At 42.7% G+C, this 20,416-nt stretch overlaps 1 non-coding gene across 1 annotated transcript; it reads left to right on the top strand.

Moving 5' to 3' along the window:
* The first annotated feature begins 19,732 nt into the window (after nucleotides 1-19,732).
* LOC134363462 (small nucleolar RNA SNORD35) lies at nucleotides 19,733-19,820 on the top strand. Its single transcript, XR_010021717.1, has one exon. It is a non-coding gene; the product is annotated as a small nucleolar RNA SNORD35 (small nucleolar RNA).
* Nucleotides 19,821-20,416: the final 596 nt, after the last annotated feature.

The raw sequence follows: 20,416 nt of genomic DNA, 5'->3' as shown, positions 1-20,416 counted from the left end.
ACTTTTTGGGCAAGACTTCAAAGGCACAGGCAACAAAAGCAAAAAAGACAAATGGGATTATATCAAACAAAAAAGCTTATGCACAGCAAAGTAAACAGTCAACAGAGTGAAGACACTACCTACCAAATGGGAGAAAGTATTTGCAAACTATGCATCTGACAAGGGGCTAATATCCAGAATATATAAGGGACTTAAACAACTCAACAGCAATAACCCAAATAACCTGATTAAAAAATGGGCAGGGGGCCTGAAGAGACATTTCTCGAAAGAAGACATATGAATGTCTGATAGGTATATGAAAAAATGCTCAACATCACTAATCATCAGGGAAATGCAAATTAAAATCACAATGACATATCATCTCACCCCAGTTAGAAAAGCTATTGTCAAAAAGACAGAAAATAACAAATGCTGGCAAGGATGCAGAGAAAAGGGAACTCTCATGTTTGTTGGTGTGAATGTAAATTAGTACAGCCATATGGAAAACAGTATGAAAATTCCTCAAAAACTAGAAACAGAATTATCTAATGACCCAGCAATTCTACTACTGGGTATATATTCAAAGGAAATGAAATTAATGTATCAAAGAGACACCTGCACTCCCATTTTCATTGCAGCACTATTCACAATAGCTAAGAGATGAAATGAACCTAAATGTCTATCAACAAATAAATGAATAAAAAATATATACTATATATACACAGTGAAGTATTATTCAGCTATTAAAAAAACTAAAATCCTGTCATTTGGAGCAACATGGATGGAAATGGAGACCATCATATTAAGTGAAGCAAGCCAGGCACAGAAGAACAAATACTGCAGGATCTCACTCATATGTGGAAACAAACAAGCAAAAAGAAAAAAAAAAAAGTGGTTTTCATAGAAGTAGAGAGTAGAATAATGATTACCAGAGTCTGGGAAGGGAAGGGATACAGAAAAGAGGGGAAGAGGTGGATTAATGGGTACAAAGTTACAGGTAGATAGGAAGACTAAGCTCTGGTGTTTTAGACTGATTAGACCTAATAATATTATACTGTTCATTTCTAAATAGCTAGAAAAGTGGATTTTGAGCATAATCACCACAAAGAAAAGATAAATGTTCAAGGGATTGGTAAGTGAGTCAATCTATGCATGTATTGGAACAAGGAACTATACCCAACAGAAAACCAACCAAAAAAACACGTTTAGGAGACCAAAAGCATGTTAAGAAAAAATTTTCAAAACTTGAAAGTAAAAGAAAGGGATTATTACCTTTTTTTCAGCATCCTGCTGGGCTTTGTCTAGCAGGCCTACCCAAGGATTATCTGATTGGCTAGGAGTGTGTGCCTTGTGTGAATTGTTATGCTACTGATGAGAGTATTTTACGAGAAGACTAACTTGTAGAAAATGAATAGCAATTCAAATTAATCTTTTCCAATAGGTATGTGAATAATTTCTGTCCCATAGAGAAGATAATCCCAAAGTTTACAGCAAATGTAGCATATGAACCAGTTTTATATCAAAATTAGCGGGGCCGGCCCATGGCTCATTAGGGAGAGTGCAGTGCTGATAATACCTAGGCCACGGGTTTGGATCCCTATATAGGGGTGGCCAGTTGGCTCACTGGCTGAGCGTGGTGCTGACAACACCAAGCCAAGGGTTAAGATCCCCTTACCAGTCATCTTTAAAAAAAAAAAAAAAAAAAAAAAAAAAACATTAGCAAACTTTTGTAAACATTCTTTTAGCCACTATAAAGTCTTCACTTTCTCCAATTCTCTTTGAACTAGCTTTACTATCTTGCTGGTTCTCTCATCACCAACTTAAATAAATATTTGACATGTACTCATTTTTTTATCAGCATGAAATTCATGTTTCTAACTTTTTGAAATTTATACTTTCTCAGTAAGTTTGGCAAATTGTATTCCCTCAAGTACAAATACAAAAAGAAAATTTAAACCATCTACCATCTCCACAAAAGTAAAAATATTTAATATAAAAAAAAATTAAGGCTACAATGGGAGGTGAAGGGCAATATTTAAGTGGGTAGTGTAGGAGACCAGAATGTGCCACCCCAAAATATACCTCTTTAGCATAAGGATTATTTTGAGCTGATTATTTTGAGAAACAGCAGACACAGGAGAAGCTCTGAAAACAGAGTAGAAGATAACCTTTTGTAAGGCAAATTTATGTCTGTAAAGAAAATCTCCATTTGTAAGGTCTTTCCCTCTCTGTATCAGGAAGAGAAGGATGACTAAATCAATGGAAAAGGCTCTGAGTTAAATCTGCAAAACAAATATTATTCTTTTTTATTACCATACTTTTCCTGGTTACTTCCCCATAACTGGCCTCCCACACCCTTATTTCTTTGCTTTTAGCTGAAAATGTAATATAAGCCTGAATTCTAAGCCACCTCTTAAAGAGTCACTCACTTTTTATTGGGTATCTTCCAGGTATGCATATTTTAAAAAGTCTGTTTTTCTCTTATTAATAATCTATCTTTTGTTACAGGAATCCCAGCTAAGAACCCAAAAAAGTAGAGGGAAAATTATTTTTCCCCCCCTACTGTTCTGATGATGAGAATGGGACACTGGGACACGCCACTCACTCTGCAGCTAACAGATGGTATCATCAGAAAACTGGCAGAAGCTGGCAAAGAGTAGGAACTCTTATCAAATCAGCTCTCTCAGCTGTCTATAGTGCCCAGTTGAAAAAGGAAGGTAAACGTTTCTTGTCCCTTCCTTTCAAAATTCAGTTTAGCAGGAGAAGGACATTAGTGAGAATTAGTTCTTTGGATGCTGAATCTTGTGAATTTTGTTTTAGGGTGCCAATTGGTTATAGATCCTTTCCCTCCCAAAGACAGCTGTTGCTTCTCTGTCTCATTTTGTGTCCTGAGAGATTGGCTTGACTTTCTGGTTGTTGGGGCATGCAGATTATCGAGCCTGTGTATGCAGGCAGCCAACTGTCATCACACACACACACACACACACACACACACACACACACACACACACACACACACACACACACACACACACACACACACACACACACACACACACACACACACACACACACACACACACGGCTGAGAATATGGCCAAACAGAATGTGGGTTGCGCCTCATTTGTGGCTGGAATCCTACTGACTGTTACCAGCTCTCAGGGGGCCATGGAAATCTTTACTTCTTTTGGCTATCTTTGGGAGTGACTGGTACTTGGGAGGACTATATCTTTGACACCTTCTCTGAGGACACCTCCTGTGTCCGTGGCCAAACCATAAAAGGCTTATTGATTTTAAATCATAAAAGACATACCAGTTTTAGTCTTGAGTCACTTGACAGATACACCTTTGTTTTATTTTTTTTAAAAAAAGGGAAACCATTTTTACTTGAAAAAAAAAAAAAAAAAAAGGTCTTCAATGCTGCCAGGTACATTTATTGTTTGTTTTGGCTGAAACCCAATAAAATTACTGAGAGAATTTTTTTTAAAAGGGGCAATATGGTCAAAAGTTGGCCAGATTGGAGGCTGACATTCAGACGCGGATAGGTAAAAGAAAGTGAGCCAAAACACCAGGTACTGATCAAGCTTTATTAAAGGAAAAGAATCTGTCGGGCTGTGCTCAAAGTGGGGGGCAGCCAGTGCTGCCCTCAAAATGAAGGACAGCACCAGGTGTGGGGGTGAGAGAGCTTATATAGGGCGCCAAGAGCTGGCTGATACAATCAAGGAGGGGCATTATACTAATGTGGAAGGTATGCGACCAGGGTGGAGAACTGCTCCCTTGCAGAAGCAAAAGTGTTTCTGTTTCTCAGAAATCATGAGGTTTCTCGTAAAGGGAAGGGCGTAGGGGTTGGGGCCATTTTGTGCTTGGCCTTGCCTAAAATGGCACCAGTTATGTTCAGAACCTATCACTAGGTACTATTTTTTAAAAGAGACTATTTTTTCTGTTGTAAGCTAAAATGGAATTATGTACTCAGAGAGAAAGAAAACATCTGAAGCCTTTGTGAAATTATTTATTAAAACATTCCAAAGACACACAACTGTAAATCTAGAACACAGAAATCTTTTGATTTCTATTTTAGTGGGAAATCTCCTAAGAACAGAAATGTAGCTCTAGAAGAAATTTAAAGCCCACCCATCCTTTTCTTTTTGTCAGGTTGTGGGTTAGGGAATCTGAACCCGTGACTTTGGTGTTATAATGTAGCCTAATCAACTGAGCTAACTGGCCAGCCACTCATCTCTCCTTTGCACCAATCCTAAAACCTTTTCCATTCATTTCAACACACTTGCAGATATCATAAAAGATCAGGGCATTGGAAACAGAACAGTCTTGCACTTAATAGCAAAAGGGAAAAACCTTAATTATCCAAGATTTCTGATAATGGGCAAATATGCCCCAAAACTCTTTCTTGGAGAAAACTTACATCCTTTCTCTGTGCCTTTGAGGTGTACATTTTCTACCCTGTCTTCTTTAAGACCTGAGAGCCATCTCTTTGAAATGCAAACGTCAGGGAGATGACTATCATCAGAAGGAAGAAAAGCTATTTAGAAACTGGGCAAATGAAAAATCTTAAAAGTCTTCTTTACAAATATAGTGAAAAGATTTAAATATCTGAACGGTAACCTTAACTTATTCCATCTGCCAGAAACGCAATTTGGATCCAACCATTCTTTTATAAACTAGTGAGTTTTGTATTATTGTACCTGGCACAGGGCTAAAAAAAATCGCTTATTTATTTGTTTCAGCTGTATTGACATATTATTGATAAATAAAAATTGTATGTATTTAAGGTATACAACGTGATGTTCTGATATGTGTACATTGTGAGAGGATTACAATCAAGCTGATTCACATATTTATCACCTCGCATAGTTATATTTTTTGTATGTGGTGAGAATACTAAAGATCTACGTTCTTATCAAACCTCAAGTATACAAGTTGGATCTCCTGAACTTATTCATCTTATAACTGCAAGTTTGTACCTTTTGACCAATATTTCCCTATTCCCCCCAGCCTGGATAACTACCATTGCACTCTCTGTTTCTATGAGTTCAACCTTTTTAGCTTCCATATGTAAATGAGATTGCGCAGTATTTGTATTTGTCTTTCTGTGTCTGGCTTATCTCACTTAGCACATCCTCCAAGTTCATCCATGTTGTGTCAAATGGTAGGATTTCCTTCTTTTATAAGGCTGAATATATCACTGTACATATGTGTCAACCACATTTTCTTTATCCATTCATCCACCGATTGACATTTACATTGTTTCCATACCTTTTGAATATGCTGCACTGAACATGGGGGTGCTAAAATCGCTTCAAGCTTTCTGATAATCACATGACTAAATTTTAAAACAAAAGTGCAGGATAGTTCTACAGGTGATCTTGGGCCAACCCAATGCTCTTTCTTTTTCTTGCTTGTGGTTCTCAAGAATAACTGTAGAATGTGTTTGGGATGCAGATTCTTGAGATAAGAAAAAGCTGACCGGAACAGCCCAGGCTTTGTTCAAGTCCCTCCTAGAATCAGGATGTCCTTCAGTGATTTCACCCAGCAAGTCATGATGTCCCTGGGTATAAAACCCAGAACAGGATGCTTTCTGGGCTCCCTCAGCAGCGGTGCAAGTGGGGCATGCAAAAATGAGACCCCATGCACCCCAGGCAGCTATCCCAAGCTTTGGTGGACTAGCTTGTAATAAATCCTGGGCTTCTGTTGTCTCTTGCTGCCTGTAAGTAATAAATTCACTTCATGTAACTTGTTGTGTGTGGACCTAGTGTCTCACCAAACTCATGCAAGTTGGTAACCAATGCACAGTGAAACTGCTCACAGAAAGCTATAAGATCTGTCTGTCTGTGTGAATGTTATGCATGTGTGATGTTTTTCTACTTCCAGATGGTATTGTCAAAATGAATTTATAAAAGATCTCTATATAATTGGCTTAAAAAAAAATAAGTGCTTGCATAAATTAAGTATTCCTCAAACTCTCAGAAATATGGCACCTAACCCCAATGTTCTTCAAGTTCACATGACCTGGAATAATTTTTGGTAAACTTAAGCTAGTTTACATTTTTTGGTGTAATTAAAACAGGCATGTCTTCAGAGTTGTTAATATTAAATATAATGCAGACATACAACTTATTCTACCTAGGTTTACTAGTCAAATAAGCTCATGTTGTCTTTGTGTTACAAAATTTATCAGCAAGAAAATAATTTAAGATGATAGCAAGCTCTTTAATGTCTCACAAAATTTTCATGAGTAATCCAAGCAAAATTTTAAAAAACTAAGTGAGTTAAGTAAATGTAAATGAGATAAAAGTTTATAATATCACTACTTAAAAATAATTCCCCAAAAGCTCTTCAGTAACTTACACCCTTAGAGTTTTGCTGAGTTAAGTTAAATGATGGATATTCATTGACCACCATTTCCAGATAAGGTAATATATTGAAACATTAATTGCTTAACATAAGTTTAAGTTTATCTACTTTTGGCCTATTATTACAGAGGAACTAAGATATTTGGGTCTGCTGGTAAATATGTCCTGTAGCACATTGAAAAATTGTACTATGAAGAAAAAGACATATGCTCCTAGAAATTATGAAATATGTATTCATAAAACATTGGTATGTGACAGTTCATAATTGCTTACTTCCTAGTTTTCACCAGCGTTAACGTTAGTAAGGGTTAAAAATTGTAATTAATGTACTTAACTATAACTACTGAAAATTCAAAAAAAACATGGTACACACTGACAGGGGAAGTGACTCAGACTAGAGACTCACTTTTCAGTCTCTGACATCTCAGAGTCTCACTTCTAACAAGGAATGTCCAAACAACACCTTCAAGACCACTGCACCCCCCTTAACTCCTCATCATCCACTCTTCATTCAACAAGTACTGAGTAGCAGGGAATGGCATAAAGGAGAGAACAGGTGTATGTACTGAGGAATGGATATTGCATTCTGTGCTGGTTACTGATATTTTCCCTCTCAGCTCCAAAATCATCCTTTTTTGCCTGCTCTGTGGAAATGTATCTGGGCCTTTTTCCTTTGCCATCTGGTCTTGAGTTGTCAGTAGAGGGCAGTGAAGAGTCACTGCAGGAGAAAAAGGCTTCCTGGTTGCAGTGCGCTTGCTCTGCATAGTCCTCCCCAGCACCAGGCTTCTGCAGGATGTGGTTTCCCCAGCTTCTCCAGCACAGCTCTTTCACTGCTTGAAGCTTCTCCAAGCTTTTCCAGACTCCAGCAGCACACCTGACTTCCCCAGTGTCTGGCTCTTGCAGTGGATGGTCAGAAGCACCCCGCAACCATCACCTTGCCCTGGTATCCCTTTCTGATGGTTTCATAGCAGAGTGTCTCCACTGAGACACTTCCTTTTGAACATCCTTCCCCACCAACCTGGAGGGTAGATTTCTAGCAAGTTCCACTTGCATGGCACCTTGGTGACTTCTCTGACATCCAGTGAGGCATGGCCATGCTTCTCCAGCAAGGTTTGGATCTCAGTCCAGGAAGAAGTCCTCCTTGGGCATTTTCTTTTTTTTTAAAGATGACCAGCTCTCTTGCTTCCTCTCACCATGCGATCTGCTTGTACCCACTGGCTGCCTGCGTGCCACTTTCCACCATGAGTAGAAGCAGCCTGAGGCCCATGCCAGATGCAGCTGTCCCAGAATCATAAGCCAAATAAACCTCTGTTATTTATAAATTTTTTTTTAAAAAAGATGACCAGTAAGGGGACCTTAACCATTGACTTGGTGTTGTCAGCACCACGCTCTCCGAAGTGAGCTAACTGGCCATCCCTATATAGCGACCCAAACCCGTGGCCATGGTGTTATCAGCACCACACTCTCCCAAGTGAACCACAGGCAAGCCCCCTCCTTGGGCATTTTATCTCAGCCCTATGGGTAGTGGCTGCTTTATATTATATAATATAATATATTATAACATTTTAATTATAAGCTACCATTATTGTATGATTTAAATCTGTTATTCCTGTATTCATTAGAGTTCTCTTTATTTCTTACTTCCCAACCCCTGGTTACTCCAATCCCATGTAATGGTTAATAATTTTTTATATTAAACGTTTCCTGTTCAAATTACTGTGTGTTTTCTCTCTCTTGATTGGACCCAGACTGCTACAATTCATTCATTCATTCATTTTTGGCCAAAGACAATAAGGTGGGGTCTTGTCCCAAAGGATCTCATAGTCTAGTGGGTGGAGGAGCAAGAAAACTGATCACAGTGACAGGAGACACAGGGGTTATAACTGAGATATAAGTAAAATCTTCAGGGGTGTGGCAAGGGGGCAGAGGGAGCTGAAAAGGTTTTGCTTTAATTCCTGCTCTTGTGAATGGAACTTCTGGAGACACCACAAGGAAAAGAAACAGACACCAGCTTGTGAGGGTGGTAGGAGCCTTGGTAGTGTGGATTCTAGCCTATTTGTTTCATGTTGAAGATGTCAGGAGAAACTGTGAAAGATTTTGGAAAGGGCAAAATTTCTGGATGCCCTGTGTCCTGTTCAGGTTCTGTCTTTCATCTTCTGAGCTGATAATACTGCAAATGGTCCTTGTCTATAGAAAGGCCAATAAACTTTGTCTAGTCAAACACATGTAGACATTGACCAATTTTGCTTCTTTTTATAAATCCATTTTAGTATTCCATTTTGCCTATATGTATGTGTGTTCTTTGAATTCTCCTTTGATCCATTTGTAACATCTTACTGGTTCTCATTAATTAGTTAAATAAATAATATCTTTGATGTGTGTGTGTTTTATATTTGTGTGTGTCATGATTTTACCCTAAAACACTTTCAGTAGTGACCAACAATAGAATCCCCCAAAGAGAATGGCTTAATAATTTGGGGGAGACCATGTAGAAGGAGGGGCTGAGAGTCCTGGGTAAGGAAGAGGATCTGAGAATGGGTTGAATACGACAGGCCAGATTAGCCTGAATATCTATTCCTTTGTGAGCACCTACTGTAAACCCTTAGTAAATTATAGGGAGGATGCTATGACCCTGAGCGCACAGAGCCCACAGGAGGCCAGCTCTTGAGCCTCCCATCTCTGTCCTTTCCTCCTCCAGAAGTCTGAAGCTGTGGGGTACCTGGAGTCTTTTGTACATCAGTGGTACTGGAGGAAGGAAAACTCTGTTGGGATCCCCCTTTTCTAATAAAGAGGCCACTTTAATCTTGGAAACAAGATGGAGACAGTATGCTTGTAGAGAAAAGCTGTCCACAGGGAGAGCTTCCCCACTCCTGAGCAAGTCTGCTCTAATAAAAACAGTGGCAGCAGTTATTGGACACATTGATTTCCCTAAGGGATTCTCTTTGATTTCGAGGCTGGGCCTCTGCTGCCCTGCTCCTGAGACGGCGCTCTGGTGGGGGGTGCTGGCGCTGACATGGGTGCTCTGGAGAGCTGGCTGTGCTTGGGCAAGCCCACAGAGAAACGAGGAGGAGCCCAGGGTCAGGCAGGCAGGATGGAGAGCCCAGTGGGCATCCCCAAAATGGCTGGGGGAGAAGGGATGTCTGTGCAGATAAGCTTCCCTGTGGAAGTTGAGTGATGTGCACTGTATTGCTGGCTTGGTATTACCTTCCTTCTGAGAGACCAAGTGTAGAGAAAAGTACTTCAGGGTCTTTGTCCTGAGCACAGAAGGTGTGTTCAGAGGGAAGAACAGTTGGCACCCAGCCCCATCACCAGAGGCAAATTACCTGCGGGTGAAGATAATAGGGTGGAACCCAGGGGCTGTTGGTGAGTGGGGGTGAGGAGGGGCATGTTGGACATCTTGGGGGCTGTGGTAGCCCTACAATAATTAGACAAAGCCTGGAATTTCAGGAAATCCAAGTATACCTGGTATTAAAAATATACATCTGAGGGCTGGCCAGTTGGTTTGTTTGGTTAGAGTGCAGTTTTGGTAACACCAAGGTCAAGATCCCCTTACCAGCCAGCTGCCCCCCCAAATATATATGTATTTATATACACACACATGTACATATAACCTGTAAACAAGGCCAGGGATAACTGCCTGTACTTTTTCGTTTTGCTTATTTTTGGTGGCTAGCCAGTATGGGGATTTGAAACCTTGACCTTGGTGTTATCAGCACCACACTCTAACCAAGTTAGCTAACTGGCCAGCCCCTGCTACCTGTGCTTTTAAAGATTATTTAATTTTTAAGGAGAATATACCATTTGTTGGCTTTGCCATTTACTATTAATTAAAGGACCAGATTCCGTAAAGTAGCACGTTCACCTGAAGATGTGTGTCCAGCAGAGATGCATGGGATTTATGTATAGGATAAAAGATAACCCTAAAGGTTTTCATTTACTGCCCCATGGGACATTAACTGGTTTATATATATATATGTGTAGCAATCTTATTATGATGTTTCTTTATTAAATTGCTTATAAATACCCAACATCCCAAATGCTGTTTTTTAAAACTAAACTTTATATTTGAGATAATTGTAGATTCACATGCACTTGTAAAAAATAATAAAGAGAGATCCCATGAACTCTTTACTGCTTCCTCCAATGGTAACACCTTGCAAAACTACAATATACTGTCACAACCAGGATTGACACTGATCCAGTCAAGATGCAGAACAGTTCCATCATCACGAGAATCTCTCATCTTGCCCTTTTGTAGCCACACTGGCCTCCCTCTCTAACTTAACAAACTCTCTCCTCGACCAGAATTTAATCAGCCTCTTCTGAGCCATCTTCTCAACTAGTCCCCAAACTGTGGGCTTCCCTGTTCACCTTTGCATGCCCAAGTGTAACGATCCTGCTAAGTCCACTTAGAACCCCACCCTCCATATGGGATCACATTTCCCATCCCCTACTATCCCCCAGGTGATGTCGGATCACCACAGCCTGCCTTCAGCAAGAGTCCTGTGAGGTCTGTGCTACTGGAATGAGACACGTGGTTGGGGCTCCCCGGATGGCTCCCAAAGGTCTACTTCTTTTTCTTTTTTTAAATTAATGTATTTATTTTTGATTATACATATTTATGGGGTACAGAGTTGACTATCAGTGTTTGTGATGATCAAATCAATATTATTATCATGTTCATCATTACAAATCATAATTAAGGTCTACTTCTTGACTTGGGTGATTGTTACAAGTGTGCTTGCCTTATAACAATTCATTAACAGATACATTTATTTTATTTAGACTTGTATGTAATTTTCCATCCACTGACCCCCTACTCTGCTCTTTGGCTATAAATCCCCACCTGTCCATGTTGTATTTGGAATTGAGCCCAGTTCTTTTTTTTTTTTTTTTTTTTAATAAAAGATGACTGGTAAGGGGATCTTAACTCTTGACTTGGTGTTGTCAGCACCACGCTCAGCCAGTGAGCGAACCGGCCATCCCTATATGGGATCCGAACCCCGGGGCCTTGGTGTTATCAGCACCGCACTCTCCCGAGTGAGCCACGGGCCGGCCCGAGCCCAGTTCTATACTGAGGTCTCTTTCCCCTATTGTAAGAATCCTGAATAAAATCTGTTTTCAATCCTTTAAGTATCATCCAGCCCTGGTTTCTTTCTCTCTGGACAACTTGCCCTTCCTGACCCCTCAAATGTTCTTTTAATCAGCCTTACCATCTCACTTCTTTCCTCATCAATTAAAAAGTTGAATAAAATCTTTATTACATGTCCATTTTATATTTGAGTTAATCTTGTTTTTAACTTCTTGAGAATCACTTTCACACTGGGGAGACTCAAAGTTTTGAAGTTGTGTGTTAAACACCTTCAGAGTCATTTCCCCTCTTGAATACCTCATTTCTCCTGAAGCATGTCCAAGTCTGCCCCATCACTCACATGAGAGCTCCAGTCCTAACTTCTCCCAGGAGCCAGACTTACTCTGGCCTACCCAGCCCAGATGCCCCGGGGCCCACAATGTATATGCTACTCATCACAGACTGGACACCTGTCCACTCACCTCGCTCCAGCAAACACATTTAATGAGTGAGACTGTTGGGAAAATAGAATAATTTAATCAGGTCCCCTCAACTTAGGTATGGTTGGGGGTGGTGTGGTGCATTTTTGTAAGCGAGTTGTGTGTGAGTGGAGTTAGCATGGGCAGTGCCGTGACTTGGCTGGCATCTGCCTCGGGTGTCTGCACCATGTGCAGCCATGCTTTACAACCTATGGCTTCCAGGGACCTGTTTGCTGGCTACCTAGCTCATAGACCTGCATGTGAAGGGTCTGGTGACCCAACCTGGCATTTGAGGGGTCTGGAAACCCAGCCTGGCATGTGAAGGGTTTGTGACCCAGTCTGGACAACAGGCTACAGGGGTCTGTGAGCTCCAGACCCAGCCCTAGCTCAACAATCAGCCCAGTTGGCAGGATTATGGGCAGGTAAAAGAGCACAACAATTGGCATAGTCTGCGACAGGATTCTGAGCAGGTACAGGAGCCAAAAGCCCTTGGAAAAAGGAGGAAATGTGGCTACTTTTGAAAATGCTCTGCCCTATGGCCACCTTCCTGTTGACCAGGATCTGGTTGCTGCACACTGTACTGCAAGGCAGCACAGACCAGGCATTACAATGGAAAACCCCTTGGGAGGGGGAGGAAATGTGGCTGTCCTTGAGCATGTGGTGCCCGGTGGCCACTTTTCTGCTGACTGGAACCTGGCTACTGCTAACTATGCTACAAACTGATTGAGATTTGTGGCAGAAAGCAGAGTTGTTGGAAGCACAGATACATGTCCTAGAGACAACGTGCAGCAACTGGCCACTCCTGCCTCTCACACCAGGGAAAGACGCCCAACCCAGTGGTGAGTTGAGGGAAACCATGCATCTCCAGGCATGACCTGTTGTACACGAGAAATTAAAGCATGAGCAGCATATGGGACCAGACAGTCAGGGGGCGATCCACAGGTGACCCCATTCACTACCTATGTACCATATACCCAGGTTGAACTGGTTGACTTGGGGAGACAGTTCAGGCAGAAACATGGGGAGACCCTGGCTCTTGGCTGTTGTGGTTATGGGACCTAGGGGTAGATAGTGTGATGTGCTCTGCTGAGGAGGTGGAGAAATTGGCCTCCATTACTATACACCCATCCCTGAGGCAGCAGCTACAAAATAGCCAGAGATATGCACCGAATGAGGTAATCACTCCTTGATGGACTGGGTGAATGCAGCTGCCTGAACCATGTGGGCAAATGCTGGAGAACTGCCCAAGATTGTTAGTAAATGGCAAACATATGCTGACCTGGTCTAATCATTCGGGAGCTGGGGATGCAGCAGTCCATGTTTAATCTGAACACCCGTGGCTCAGACAATGAAAACTTTACAGGCAGCATGAGAGACACAGTGCTGCAAAATGCCCTGTCAACGTCCTTTGGGTCACTGATGGTGATGGCCATACTGGCCCCACACATTGGTCATCCTATACATGAGGTAATGACCGTGATAGGCAGCCTGGGTGAAGTAGAGGAGAAGAGACAAGCAAAAGGGGTCTAAAAGGTGGCTAAGACCAAACCCCCAAGAAATACTTGGGATTTTATACCAGAGGGACCAAGCAAGACTAGCCATAAGCAGATGTGCTTGACTTGCTTGCAGCAGGGATTGATAAAAAGAAAATTGACCAGCAGCCAAATACAGTCCTGTTTGCCTTGTGGCAGCAATTGCGCCCTGAACAGCATTTCACCAAACATCTGGAAACAGGTAGCAAGGTACACTCAGTGGATTTAAAGGACTTTTTGGTTGCTCCCGAGGAGGCGGATAAACTGCTCCATCTCGATTAGGGAACAGGCCAAGGTACTCGTCTTTTGGGAGCAGGCGAGGACCGGAGGCTTCAAGTTGAATTGGCAATATATTGGTCGAGGACAAATGTGCAGCATGTTTTGGCATTGGTGGATACAGGCGCAGAATGTAGCCTGATATATGGCAATCCAGATAAGTTTCCAGGGCAACAGTTCATATAGATGGCTATGGAGGGCATACCACTGAGGTCAAAGCTGTGCCATTGCCATTGGGCATAGGAAGATGACCTCCTCATTGTATACACTGTATATATATCTCCTGTAGCTGAATACATCTTGGGTATGGATGTACTTTATGGTTTGCACCTGCAAACAACAGTTGGAGAGTTTTGGCTGCAAATACGGACAGTAAAGCCTGTGTTACGAAGATGTGCTAAATATGACCCACAGGTGTTACCCAAGACAAGACGTGTGGTTAATGTAAAGCAGTATATCGCCTACCAGGAGGACATGCAGAGATAAGTGCCACTATATTGGAATTAGAGAAAGTTGGCATTATTCGTCCTGCTCATAGCCCATTTAATGCTCCAGTATAGCCAGTGAAAAAGCCTGGTGGTACCTGGAGAATAACTGTAGATTATCGAGAACTGAACAAAGTAGTGCCCCCTTTGCATGCAGCTGTGCCTTCAGTTCAGGACTTGATGGATCGGCCGATGACTCAGCTAAGGAGTTATCATTATGTATTGGACCTTGCAAATGCTTTTTTCTCTATCCCAATCTTGGCTGATAGCCAAGATTAGTTTGCCCTCCCATGGGAAGGAAGACAGTGGACCTTTCAAGTATTGCCCCAAGGTTACCAGCATAGCCCAACCATCTGTCATGGTTTGGAGGCTGCAGACCTAGCCAAGTGGACTAGGCCCAGCACAGTTACATTTCACTACATTGCTGCCATGTTACTAACCTCTGATTCTCTTGCAGATTTAACCCAGGCAGCTCCAATGCTGTTAAGTCATTTGGAACAATGTGGGTGGGCCATGAACACATCCGAAGTGCAAGGACCTGGGCTGTCAGTCAAATTCCTGGGAGTCGTCTGGCTGGTTAAGACAAGGGTCACCTCAGAAGCTATTATAGATGAGATACAGGCATACTCTTGACCACAGCTGTAGCTCAGCTACAGACATATTTGGGATTTCTGGGGTATTGGAGAGCTTTTGTACCCCATATGGCCCAAATGGCACACCCACTGTATGCATTGACAAAGAATGGAGCCCTCTGGGATTGGACTGAAGAAGTAGAACAAGTTTATCAGGCTACAAAAAGGGCAATACAACAAGTACAGGCTCTACAAGTGGCTGATCCCACTAAGCCATTTGAGTTAGACGTACATATACCCCAGGAGGGGTTAGGATGGGGTTTGTGGCAGAGACAAGCCTGATTCCACACACCTGGAAGATTCTGGTCTCAGCTCTGGAAGGGTGCTGAAGTGCGTTGTACACTAATGGAAAAGCAGTTAGCCACTGTGTATTCTGCCTTGATAGCCACTGAAGCTTTCACAGGAACTGCCAAAGTCCTAGTAAGGAAGACATACCCCATGACAGGTTGGCTGCACACGTGGGCAACCAGCCCTAAAATGAGCATAGCTCAGACTCCCACTCTGCCTAAATGGGGAGCATATATAGAACAAAGGAGCACTGTGTCAATGAATCTTCTGTCCAAAGAATTGCAAACTGTGCTATGCCCAGTAGAGGTTGTGGAGGAAACTTTGGCACAACCCTTACCCATGGAGGTGGAGGCTACACCTTTCCATGAACGACAGGGACCTATCACAGAGCAAGCTTGGTATACAGATGGCTCTAGCATTGGACCCTCAGCATCGTAGACAGCTGTTGCTATCCAGCCCTTAACAGATACTATGAGGTATGAAAATGGTACAGAGCAAAGCAGTCAATGGGCTGAATTGAGAGCTGTTTGGATAGTGATAAAAAATGAGCCTAGGCCATTAGCCATCTGTACTGACAGCTGGGCTGTGTACAAAGGTTTAATCTTTTGGATTTCTACTTGGAAGTATCAATGGTAGATGGTAGGCCACCGACCCCTACGGAGACAAGCCATGTGGCAAGTTATGGGAATTGGGGCATGAGGAAGAAGTAACTCTTTTCCATGTCACAGGACACTTCCCTTTAGCCAGTCCAGGAAATGATGAAGCTGATGCCTTGGCTAAGTGTTCTGGCTGCAGGCACTGCACTAGGATCATGTGATCAGTGTGTTGGCCTACTGAATGTGTGTTGAACTGCCCATCAGTATGACTGCAGGATTCCCATGGAGGATCACACCCATGATTACTACTAACTGGACATATGCAGCTAACAGTTAAAAGGACAGAACTACAAGCCTTAAGGCATATTGAATAGACAATAGGTTATGTAAATGTAAGGATCATTTATCCTCACTAAGGGAACACCATGGAAGATTCTGAACATGTAGGTTGTACGGTGAGGGACCCTGAAGGTGTGGATTCTTGGGAAAATAGAATAATTTAATCAGGACCCCTCGCCTGCCCATCCAATTGGGGGTGGTGAAGTGCATTCTTTGTAAACAAGTTGTGTGTGGGGGTGGAGTTAGTGTGCTTGTGCAGTGCTGTGACCTTGGCTGGTCATGGCATGTGAAGGGCTTGTGACTCAGTCTGGACAATGGACTTGAGGGGTCTCAGAGCTCAGACCCAGCCCTAGCTCGACGATTGGCCCATTCGACAGGATATGGGCAGGTAAAATAGCACGACAATTGGCCCAGTCGGCAGGATTATGGTCAGGTAAAAGAGTGCCACAGAGACCCTCTCTGTGACTTCTCACATACTGCCTTTTATTGCTGTTCTTTGGGTGCCGGTTTCCTAATGGGCCGGGATGTATCCTGTCTATCTCTGTTCCTCCTCAGCACCAAGGCCTTGCCTGGAGAGGGCTTAACACAAAAGAAGTTGTAATAGTAGAATTTCTTGAGTTAGGATGTGGAAATACGTTGTGAGTTTTCCAATACATTCAGCATACACATAGGGGACCACCAGCCTGTAGCTGGTCCTGGACCTGTGGCTGATGTGGATAACTGCCCTACAAAGAAAATCTGCCTGTAGACATAGAAGGAAGATTTGAAGGTGTTCGCCCTGCCTATGCCCCTTCCTTGGAGTTGTTCCCACCTGCAACTCATGGTAAGTCAAGGTACACACAAGGTGAGGTCACTGAGGAGCAAAGAAACTATGAGGAAGCTGAGTGGGGAGGATGGAGCAGATGCAGAGTCTGTCTGGCTCCTGAGAGATGGCAGAGAAAAGCCTTGTTTGTCACTTCCCTGATGTAGGCCCCACGAGGACCTTCTGGCTGCATGCATTTTCCAGCCTCAGGATGCCTATGAGATTGACAGCACTCTCCTTACAAGGAACCCCATGTACACATTATTCAGAGCAACCATGCACCTCATCCATCTAGATCACAGCTACTTGGTGTCTATGAAGCCTTCTCTGACTGTTTGCAGGGTAAATGCTGGACATAGACCTATTCACCCTCCGCGTGCACGCCAGAGTTCCCCCTTCCCTCTGGGAAACTACCCCTGGCCAAGGTAGCCACCCAAAGAAAGGCACATCCTCTTTAAGACAAATGGAAGACTGGAAGAAGCAGAGACCCTAAGTAAATTGGCACGCTTGTGCTAAAGTACTCTGGTGCCTGGCACCAGGAGAGTAACAGTAGATAAACTTATCTACTCAGCCAGATCTCCCACACGATCGGAGTTATGTGAGCTGGGTTAGGGTCTACACATAAGCATGCAAATGATTTACACCTCTACTTTGATTTGTTCACTATATAACTGGTATATGTACCCTGTGGCAGTGCAGATTTCCAGCTGGCTGGCTGCTGTCAGCAACTCCCATTAAGTCTAATAAACTGATGTCTCTCCCTATTGAACTGGGTGAGTTTTTTGGAATAGGAAAATACTACACAAGTGTCCTTTCAGATTTGGGGCTCCCATGATACACTCTTCCAAACTCAGAGACCAGAGCGGTGTTTCCGTGGTGTAGTGGTTATCACGCTCGCTTAACAAACTCAGAGACCAGAGGTGTCCAGAATGTTTGGGGTGGCAGGCATGGGGGATTCTGGTTCAGAATCAGCATTTCATGTCTGTCTTGCAATCCTGCTGCTCCTGAACAGGCTCCACCTGGGCTTCTGAAGACGGAGAAGTAAAATAATACACAGGTAACACTCTGGGAGATGGTCAGGGAAAGAAAAGAAATCTTCTGTTTTGAGATAGTTTAAAATTGTTTCAAAATTTTTAATTGAGAGGCCATCAGGCTGAGACAGATCCAACACTTTAGGTTCCTACATAAGAAAATTGAAGCCCAATGTAAAGAATAAAACAAAAATAGAGACTTTACCAACCAGAAATGCCAGCTAACCTCCAACCAGGGACTTTCCACTCTGACCAATCAAGTATATTTTCTTTTTCTTGCTTCTGTGAACATCTTACAGAAGCCTCTCTCTGCTGCCACCATCCCGTGCCCCAGCAGAGTGCTAGACCACCTGCAGTATGGTGCTGCCCAATTCATGAATCTCTGGCTGCTCAAATAAACTCTTCAATTTTTTTAAGAGCCTAAGTTTATCTTTTAACAAAATTAAATGCAATTTTCAGGATATACTGAACTCAGGGCTGTGGTGAATAGAGATGACTCCTCATATGTCCAATTTCAGACTCCTTTGAAATCAATATATTCTGTTTTATGACCCTGGGGTACAAATATGATTATATCTCTTTGATCTCTTTGATTTTTCAAATCAATCTTGCCAGCTCTCACTTGTCCTTATTAGCAGAAAGTTTATTATCTTCCTCTAGAAGCTTCTTCATCTCAAATTATCACGAAGGTCACCTGGTGTCACTGTTGAGGCTGTCCTACCCAGAGTGACAGAGCTTGCCCACTGTTGTAGGTACATGTCTCTGCCCACCTCTGTAGTGCTCCTTAACTGGCCTCCCAGGTCAGGCTCTGTTTATGACAAGCAAGGCTCAGCCATTGTTCCCAGAGTGCATCACTGCACCAGCACAGCCTCAACCCTGCCCTCTGGCTTCTGTTGGCCCCACAGAAGCCCTGGTGTCCTTTGCTGCTGGTAGACTTTGGTCTGCTGACATCAGACAGTACCAGTAGGGTTACCATTCCCTTCCCTTCCAGAAGGCCTTTAGGCTTCTTATGCAAAACACCTCCTTTGCTCTCTGGTGCTCTATGTGTAAGAAGTGAGAGCAGCCAATCAAGAGTGGAAGAAGGCCTAAAAACCTTACATTCACATAACAAAGGGGTCCTTTAAGCGACTTCACAGAATAAAAAAAGCAGTTCCAAGGTGGCTTTAATATCCCTGCCCAGAGAAGAGGTTGAAATAGATTTTTTAAGTTAAACTTTTTACTTTGAGACAATTTCATAGATAGTTGCAAGAAATAATGTAGAGTGATCCCATGAAAGAGTCTGTGTATCCTTTATCCGGTTTCCCCCAATGGTAACATCTAGCCAAACTGTACTACAGTATCACAACTAGGACATTGACGTTGACCCAGTTGAAGGAAACCAAAATATTCCTCCTTAAAATGCTGAGGATTCTTGAGCTAAAAAAGGTGAGAATGCAGGGGTCTCTCTGACCTTTCCTGTCTCTTCCTATGCTTGCCTGAGGGCAGAATAGCACTTCACAAAGGCAAAGGATCTTTCTACTCCCCCTTCCCATTCTCGCCTAGAGATAGAGATGTGAATTCTGTCTTTACTGGAGGCGGCTCTGAGCTCTTATCAGCGCAGAGCACCAGCCAGCAGAGACTAGGGGAATCCAGGAGCAGACTTAACTCTTCCCATAAATTTACCTTCCCACAGTTTCCTACCTTTGGAAGCCTGAAACTGCTCTCTTCTTTGTCCTGTCACTTCTAAGATCTATGGCTCTTTGTCAAAATACTATCGAAGACAGAACTCCAAGCCGCTCCTTGAGAGAGAGAGAGACTTTTGAACTGCGGTCTCTCCCACGTGATGAGTAGAGCACCTGTTAAAAATAAAAATGTGGCAGATTATGTCTGTCTTCTTGATGGTCTTCAGATGCCCACCACAGGCCCTGCCGAAAAAACCATTTGGCAAAGCTGATGCCTGAAGCAAGCCACCTTGGGGTCCCACTTGGCAGCTTTTTTTGTCCCCTCCCCCTAGAAAAAAAAATTAGAAAAAAATTAGAATGATGGGCTGGCTGGTTAGCTCAGTTGGTTAGAGTGTGGAGCTGATAACAACAAAGTCCAGGATTTGATCCCTGTACCGGATGCTAAAGAATAAAATAAAAATGTTTATTTTTCTCTTGTTAGTCTGATTTTGTTACAGAAGTGTCCCAGCTAAGAACTTATGAGAATGAAAAAAAAACCCTTTTTTCTCTCCTCTTCACTGTCAAGAAGAGTTTTATCAGCACACATTCCACCCACTGCTTTTATGGTTTTGTTTTTTGTGGTAGCTGGGTGATAGAGGGATCCTGACCCTTAACCTCGGTATTACCAACACCACACTCTAACCAGCTGAGCTAACTGGCCAGCCCCTCCTTTTATGGTGGAGGAAAGGAACCATAGCTTTCTATCTACTCATACTGGGTTCACGGCTGAGGCCTCTATGACAAAAGACAGATTAACATGAGAAAAGCATACAAATTTATTTAATATAAGTTTCACACGATACAGGAGCCTTCATAAGGAAATGAAGACCTGAAGAAA

This window comes from Cynocephalus volans, chromosome 14, assembly GCF_027409185.1.
Source record: "Cynocephalus volans isolate mCynVol1 chromosome 14, mCynVol1.pri, whole genome shotgun sequence".
Classification (NCBI taxonomy): Eukaryota; Metazoa; Chordata; class Mammalia; order Dermoptera; family Cynocephalidae; genus Cynocephalus; species Cynocephalus volans.
This window is presented reverse-complemented; position numbering and strand designations above follow the sequence as displayed.